Source organism: Panthera leo, chromosome E1, assembly GCF_018350215.1.
Source record: "Panthera leo isolate Ple1 chromosome E1, P.leo_Ple1_pat1.1, whole genome shotgun sequence".
Lineage (NCBI taxonomy): Eukaryota > Metazoa > Chordata > Mammalia > Carnivora > Felidae > Panthera > Panthera leo.
The window spans coordinates 4,110,954-4,119,805 of NC_056692.1; positions in this window are offsets into that span (position 1 = coordinate 4,110,954).

The following is an 8,852-nucleotide window of genomic DNA, read 5'->3' on the forward strand; positions in this document are numbered from 1 at the left end:
AACTATCTGGGTCTCCTGTAATAGTTCATGGCAGTCTTTCTGTTTAAGTAGATGTGGATGACGATGGTTATCCACGATCAGGTGCGCTAGCAGAATTATTTGCCTCTTCCACACCATCGTAGGATGTTCCGGGTATAGTTTCTACGCTGCTGTAAACAGTGATCATTGGCCAACCATCCACCTAAAGACTAGCAAACATCCTCAGATGTGGAGCTTAATGTTTCCAGAATGTCCAGAAATGTCATTCATTGATTCTGTCATTTATTTCTCAACCATTATTTATTGCTCAGCTATCATGAGCCAAGAAGGGATCTATGTGTGAGGAACACAGCGCTGAATGACAGAGAGAGACTACTCACCCTCACGGAGCTTTCTGACCACATCGTGTTGGGAAGCGGACAGTGAATCCACAAGGAAGTAATCCTGTAGTATGTCAGAAGGTGGTAAGTCCTCTAAGAGGAAAACAAAACCCAGGGAATCCCTGGGTGTCCAGGCAGGAGACAAAATCTCCCTGGATGGTTCAAGAGACTTTAATGGGAGGGTCATTTGCAGGGCTGTGAAAGGGTTAAGGATACGTACACCAGGGCCACTGAGGCACCCAGAGACCAGCAACAGTGAAAAGCTGTTAGCACCCCTTCAGACAAGGGATAGAAAAAGAGTTACTGCAGCTCAATGAAAGGAGGCAGAACTTGGGGTCAGGGTCGGGGGGGGGGGGGGTTGCATCTAGCATATTCTATAGCCATGGAAAGTAGCTGCTACTGTCTGTGAAAACGGGCCAAAGGAGGAAGAAATACCTTGATGGCCATCTTTCCAGTCTCTGACACCATGGTGTGTTTGAACAAGCATGGGGCTGGCTGGGAAGAGAAGCAGACCAACAGAAACAGCAAGGGTGTCTTGCCCACCTGATTAACAACAGCCCCTGTACAATGGTTAGTCTCTTGAGGACATGCTCACAGGACCAAATACCGTCATACTCATTCATACTCAAGTGTCGTTACAAGGCGAATGTCCACACATCTCTTCCCCAAATTTCCTTGTCACCAATTCTTTTTCCATAGTCTCCAACCTGTTGGCCAACCCAACTACCAATATGACTGTGTAGATCTGTAACTCAGGCCATCTTTCCACCCAAAGGAAGTGGACAATAGGTACGGCTCGAGTTCTGTGCACAGAAGGTCTTCCTTCTCTGCCGTGTGTCAGGGCCACTCTTGAACGGGATCATCTACCTCTAGCTGATGCCAATGTATCAGACAGACTCATCTGTAAACCATCCCTACTTACCATTTTCCTTTAATGGAAAGCAAAGGCCATCAGTGAGCACAGGTGGGTATCACGGAGTTTTAATGCAATGTACTAGTGTCTTCTCTACCTGCTTGGGCCAAAGGTCAGTTCTCTGTAACTGAGGTGATGCCTGAAGGTGCTGAGAGCTGGCTGTCCGCTGACTGCACTACCAACAGCTGGGGCAACAAATGCATCAGTGAAGAGGAACCTGAGTGACACATCACAGCATCTATCACAGGAGAGGGGAAGAGGCAAACTGAGAATAAGTCCTTCTGATTTCATGGGTGATCAGAGAGTGTTGGTAAAAAGATGATGAGGAACTGATGGATGCCTGAGGAAGTGATGGGGATCTGTGGCAGACAGATGTTCTAGGCAAAGGGACCAGCAAAGTGCAAAAGCCCTGAGGCAGAATGTGCTTGGAATATTAAGAAGGCTCCACACTCAGCTCCAAACCCAATGTGGGGCTCAATCCCACAACTCTGGGATCATGACCCTGGGCTGAAATCAAGAGTCAGACACTCAACTGACTGAGCCACCCAGGCACCCCAGTTTTTTATTGAAGCATAATTAACATGTAATCTTATAGTAATTTCAGGTGTGCAACATATTGATTTGAAAATTCTATACATTTTCAATGCTCACCTTGATAAGTGTGGTCATCATCTGTCCTGTATGATGTTATTACAATATTATTGACTTTATTCTCTATGCTGTGCTTTTCATCTTTGTGATTTATTTATTTTATAACCAGAAATTTGTACCTCTTAGTCTCTTTTCTCTATTTCACCCATCCCCCAACCACACCCCTCTGGAAACCACCAGTTTGTTCTCTGTATTTAAGCGTCCAGTTTTTGTTTATTTTGGGTTTTTGGATTCCACATGTAAGTGAAATCATGCAGTATTTGTTTTTCTCTTAGTTTACTTAGCCTAATACCCTCAAGATATGTCCATGTTGTCACAAATGGCAAGATGTCATTTTTAATGGCTGAATAATACTCCATTGCATACATATATCTTCTTTATCCATTTATGTATTGATGGACACTTGGAATGCTTCTGTAGCGTGGCTGTTGTAAATGCTGTAGTAAGTATAGGGCTGTATATATCTTTTCTTTTTAAATTTTTTTTTTAACGTTTATTTATTTTTGGGATAGAGAGAGACAGATCATGAACGGAGGAGGGGCAGAGAGAGGGAGACACAGAATCGGAAGCAGGCTCCAGGCTCTGAGCCATCAGCCCAGAGCCTGACGCGGGACTCGAACTCACGGACTGTGAGATCGTGACCTGAGCTGAAGTCGGATGCTTAACCGACTGAGCCACTCAGGCGCCCCTGTATATATCTTTTCAAGATAGTGTTTTTGTTTTCTTTGGGTAAATACCCAGTAGTGAAATTACTGGATCATATGGTATTTCTATTTTTATTTATTTTTTATTTTTTAATGTTTATTTATTTTTAAGAGACAGAAACAGAGCACAAGCAGGGGAGGGGCAGAGAGAGAGGGGGAGACACAGAATCCGAAGCAGGTTCCAGGCTCTGAGCTGTCAGCACAGAGCTCGACGTGGGGGCTCGAACTGTGAGATCATGACCTGAGCGGAAGTCAGTGCTTAACCAACTGAGCCATCCAGGTGCCCCGGTATTTCTATTTTTAATGTTTTGAGGCCCTACATAATGTTTTCCAGAGTGGCTGTACCAAGTTGCATTCCCATCAACAGAACACAAGTGTTCCTTTTCCATTGTGGTTTTGATTTGCATTTCCCTGATGATGAGTGATGCTGAGCATCTTTTCATGTGTCTGTTGGAGGGCCTACATATCTTGTAGGACATGGTTCAATGTTTGGCTTTTGCTCTAAATGAGATGGTAATCCTTGGAGTGTCCAGAGGAGAGAAAAGATGTGATTTGACTTTCATGTACACCTGTTGTACTGGGACTAGGTTATGTGGGGACAAGGATGGAAGTGGAGAGGCAGCTGGAGACTTGTGTGACAGTAACCCAGGGAAGCAGTAATGGTGGCCTTGGCTTGGCTGCATTGGGTAGAAGTCAAGGTGGTGAGAAGTGCCTGGATTCAGACAGATTTGAAGGTAGAGCAGACAGGATTTGCTCATGGGTTGGACGGAGGGGAATAAAGGAAAGAGAAGAGTCAAGATTACTCCCAGATTTTGACATTTTGACTTGAATGACTAATAGGATAGAGTTACTGTTCACTTTCCTTCCTTCCTTCCTTCCTTCCTTCCTTCCTTCCTTCCTTCCTTCCTTCCTTCTTTCCTCCCTCCCTCCCTCCCTCCTTCCCTCTCTCGCATCTTTCCTTTCTTCCTTCCTTCCTTCCTTCCTCCCTCCCTCCTTCCCTCCCTCCCATCTTTCCTTCCTTCCTCCCTCCCTCCCTCCCTTCTTCCCTCCCTCCCTCTCTGCCTCCCTCCTTCCCTCCCTCCCATCTTTCCTTCCTTCCTTACTTCCTTTCTCCCTCCCTCCCTCCCATCTTTCCTTCCTCCCTCCCTCCCTCCCTTCCATCTTTCCTTCCTTCCTTCCTCCCTCCCTCCCTCCTTCCCATCTTTCCTTCCTTCCTCCCTCCCTTCCTTCCTTCCCTCCTTCCTTCTCTACTTCTTTCTTTCCTTCCTTCCTTCCTCCTTCCCTCCCTCCTTTCCTCCTTCTCTCCTCCTTCCTTCCTTCCTTCCTTCATTCCTTCCTTCCTCCCTCCTTCCCTCTCTCCCATCTTTCCTTCCTTCCTTCCTTCCTTCCTTCCTTCCTTCCTTCTTCCCTCCCTCCCTCCTTCCCTCCCATCTATTCTTCCTTCCTCCCTCCCTCCCTCCCTCCCTCTCTCCCTCCCTCCCTCCCTTCCATCTTTCCTTCCTTCCTTCCCTTCTTCCTTCCTTCCTTCCTCCATCCGTCCGTCCCTCCCTCCCTTCTTCCCTCCTTCCCATCTTTCTTTCCTTCCTTCCTTCCTTCTTTCTTTTCTTTTTTTTTTCTTTTGAGATGGGTAAGACTGCAGGAGGCAGAGATTGGGGATGTGGGTGAATTCCACGTTGCGTTCTATGTTAATTTTGCAACCCAGTTAAATCTAAGTGGAAGTGTTAAGTGGGAAGTTGGGTAAGCCATTCTGGAGGTATGTCCAGCTGAGAGAGGTCTAGGCTCAGGTTATACATTTGGGAGTTATCACAGGTAGGTGGTATTTCTAGACATGCAATGACATGCAAGCTCTCCTAAGACTTGAGTGTAGACAGGGAGGATATTGGAGGGCTCTGCTCTTTGGTACTCCCATCATCCAGAGACTGGGGACTTGAAGTAGTGTCATCAAAGGAGACTGAATAGATGTGGCCAGTGTGGTGGGGGAGACTTAATAGAGCAGTGTCCAGGAGCCTGGTGAAGACAGTATTTGAAGCAGGAGGTGACCGCCTGCATCTGATGCTGCTGATTAGTCAAGTGAGATAAGGTCTGAATGGTGACCTTGACTTTAGTCATGTGGAGACAGTGGAGACATTGACAGGAACTCCTGTGTGCAGATTATCATGAGTTTAGTTCTCCTTCAGTCTCACTGTCCATGGTTCTGTAACAAGCCAGCCCTGCAAGGTGGCTCACGATCCATCCAAGCTCCCTGCACCTGACGCTTTGAAAACACGGTCTTCTGCATACCTTGATATTTGGATGAGAGCCTTGCTATGTCTGAGAGATGCTCGGGGACACCGGCCCTCGGAGCTTGGTTGAATAATGTTAGGCAGCTTCCACTTTTCCCCATGGCCCTGGAGATGCAGAAAAGCAGGACAGGGCAGCAGGATCTCTGGCATGGACCTATGTTTGGGTTCAGATGCAGCTCTCAGGGGGAACAGTGAAAACTCACATCCACTAAGGGTGGGGGGGGGGTTTCCTTTTTCTGTTTATGGCTTGACTGCCATAGACAAGGGATATTCCAACCCAAAGCATGTTGCTTAGTCTACAAAGAGATTCTTTCTCCAAATACCAGTCTACTTTATAGCCCTACTTTAGGAGAGAAGCCTAAAGATTGGCCTGACCCTGAAATAAAGGTATTTTCTAGTCCAAGAATTGAGAACTAAGACTGAGCAGTGTGAATGCATCTGTGGGATTGGGGGCCATTCCGGGAAACCCAGGGCATGAAAGCCGCAGTCTAAAGCAGAGCAAGCCCTCTGCCTGTCTTCTTACCTGGAGCCTCTTCAGTATCCTTGGTCCCAAGCAGAAGCCATGTTTTGAATAGAGTGTAACTTCAAATTGCCCTGACCCATCTCTGGATCAGGGAGAAGGGCTCCCTCAATGGCTTCCTCCTGGCGTTTTCAACCCCTTGACTCCTCCCACAAGATGCCCAGGGCCCTGCCCTTGGACAGTCTCACCTAGGGAGGAAGGAGAGGAGAGGATTTGTCTCCACTCTGCCCCCAGGAGCCTTCCAGTCCTGAGTCTGAATCTCCGTTCCGCTCCTGACTTTTTGTAGTCTCAGGCATACAGTTAAACCTGAATCTCATGGCCATCTTCTGGAAATGGAGACCCCAATACTACCACCTTCATAAACGTGCTGTTGTGTAGAGTCAAAATATGAGAGGTGATGTGTATAAAGCATGCAGAAGGGGTCTGGCCTGTCACTGGGCTGATGGCCTCGGTGTCTTCCTTCTCCCTGGCAATTTTTTCCTAGTCTGTGTTGGCTCATCTCATTGCCTTACCTCAATGCATGCCAGCACCCAGTTCTGAGGACCCTGGACAGGGACAGGGTAAGTCAGGTAATGTGTGTGCACGTACTTCCATAACCAGTACACGTTGGGTCTGTCTCACCTCCTCAAACCCCATGAGTGTTCTCTGGGCTGAAACGTGGGTCCCGTTAGCTCAGTCCTTCTTTCCAGCCAGGACCAGCCCTTGCTTTGCTGCACGAACTTGCTTCCACTCCCGATGTCCCATTGGAAGGGTGGGTTCTCCCAATGCCTGGAGGCAATGTTGCATAGGTAGCAGGGCTATGGAAGAGGGGAAGTGAGGAATGGGGCAGAATGGTGGGTTGCTGGGCTAGCCTGACATATTAACAAATTGGAATATTCAGCCATAAAAAGGAAGGAAATTCTTACACCTGCTATAACATGGATGTACCTTGAGGACATTATGCTGGATGAAATAAGCAAGTCACAAAAGAACAAAATACTGTGTCACTCTACATAGATGAGGTGCCACAATGGTCAAATCCATGGAGATAAAAAGTAGAACGGTGGTTTCCAGGGACTGGCGGGAGGGGAAATGGGGAGTTAGTGTTGAATGGGGACAGAGCTTCAGTTCTGCAAGATGACCAGAGTTCTGGAGATGGATGGGGGTGAAGGTTGCACAACACAGAATGTGTTTAATGCCAGTGAAGTGTGCACTCAAAAACAGTTAAGATGGTAAATTTTATTTTATGTGTCTTTTACCACAATAAAAAAATTGGTAAAAGAATTATCCGACCTCTGTTGAAAAGACAGTCTGAATGTAAGATGATGCCATTCATAGAAAACATGAAGCCAGGGGCACCTGGGTGGCTCAGCTGGTTAAGCACCTGACTCCTGACTTTGGCTCAGGTCATGATCTCATGTACCATGAGTTCGAGCCCCATGTCAGGCTCTGTGCTGACAGCTTGGAGCCTGTTGGGCATTCTCTCTCTCTCCCTCTCTCTCTGCCCCTCCCCCACTCACACTCTGTCTCTCTCAAAATAAAGAAATAAACTTAATAAAAAAAGAAAATGTGAAGCCAGACAAGATACTTTTTCATGTGTAGTCTGTGGACACAGATGTGCATGGTAAATGTGCATAATTGTACGTAGAAGTGAGTCCCGGATGGAGGTTACCACCTGGGAGAGGGAAGAAGGAAGGGAAGGGGGGGGGGCAGGGGCGTTCATTTTATCACTTACAATTTATTTCTTTTCTTGGTTAAAAAGAGACATCTGTGGCAACCTTGACAGACCATTTACTTCTGTTACATCCGAGCAGTGGGTACCTGCATGTCTGTTAGGGTTAGCTCATGTATATTGAAATATTTCCTAGTTGAAAAGAGAAAATAAAATAATCAAACAAAGAGAGAAAGAGGGGCACCCAGGTGGCTCAGTCACTTAAGTGTCAGACTTCGGCCCAGGTCATGATCTTGCGGTTTGTGAGTTCGAGCCCCACGTCGGGCTCTGTGCTGACAGCTAGGAGCCTGGAGCCTGCTTCCGATTCTGTGTCTCCCTCTCTCTCTGCTCTTCCCCCACTCTCTCTCCATCTCTCTCTCTCTCTCTCCCTCAAAAATAAATAAACATTGAAAAAATTAATTAAAAAATCTCTCTTTAAAAAGAAAAAGGAGAAGCAGAGGAGTCCTGTCTGATATCCTTATTATCTCGCCTGATCTCCAATCCAAATTCTCCTGTTTTCAGATTGCTACCTGCTTTCCTTCGTGTTTTCACTGTGCAAAAGATGTATCTCTAGTATTTCAAGCCCCGCCCAGATAGTTTGTCTCTCTGATTCATCACAGTTGGCTTAACATATTAATATTAATTATTTAATTAATTTATTTAAATTAAATTTATTTACATTAATTATTTAATTTAAATTTAAATTATTTAAATTAATTATTAATTAATTTATTGATTTAATTAATAATTAATTAATATTAATATTAATATGATTCATCACAGTTGGCTTAACATATTAATTAATATTCATATTAACATATTATCGATCAACCAACAAGTCATGGGCATGTTGTTTAACCTTCAACCTTGGCTGTTTTCCAATCTCCCCCAACCTCCCTCTTGGAGAACAACGTTGAACTGTTTCTATAGGGCAGGGGTGTGGCCTCGTGAGGGCAGGGGGGGTGTTCTCAGCCATGCTTGTAAAACACACACAGTGCTTTACATATACGCACACCTCATCGGATTTAAGGAGTGAAAAACGTTTACATGAACACACATGGCTTGTCTTACTCGGTTGGCCTATTAACCTTATTCTGGTCTTCAGAGAAGTCCCCCTCAGCCCAGACTTCCCAGCTCTGACTCCCCAACAGGGCGTGTCTGATGACAGCAATGAGGCTAAGTTGTCGGTTGCATGAAAACAGTCAGGAAAACGGACTCAGGGCCAATCTGTGCGTTTAGGCTCATTGGAGACCTCTGCTTTTCTCAGTTCTTCATCTGTGAACACTTTGCTTATTCTTGCCCAAGCCATTTTAGGTCAGCCACCATCTTTTTTTTTTTTTTTTTGCCACCTACCTCGTAAGAGGAGACATGGACCCTTTGCCCCCCAGTCCTCCGAGCCTGGTTGGAGGAGGCCATCGGGAGCCCCTGCTGGCTGCTTCTCGTGATGGATTCCTTAGAACAACTGAATGCCAGCAGCTTGGAGACTGACTCATCTGTTGTTGAAGTAAGTAGACCGTAGACACAGACCAGTTCTGTACCAACGGACCCCAAACAGGCGTTCAGCTCATACCAGAAAAGGGCAAAGGTTGGGTCCTTACTTCTAGGAGGAATGGTGTCGTGCCTGGAGCATTGTAGACACCTGAGGAAAGTCACTGAATGGTTAACTCAGGGTGGATGGTGTCCAGGCTAAAAATGGTTGGTGGCTTGGCATCCATTGGATCCTGGCTTTCTCC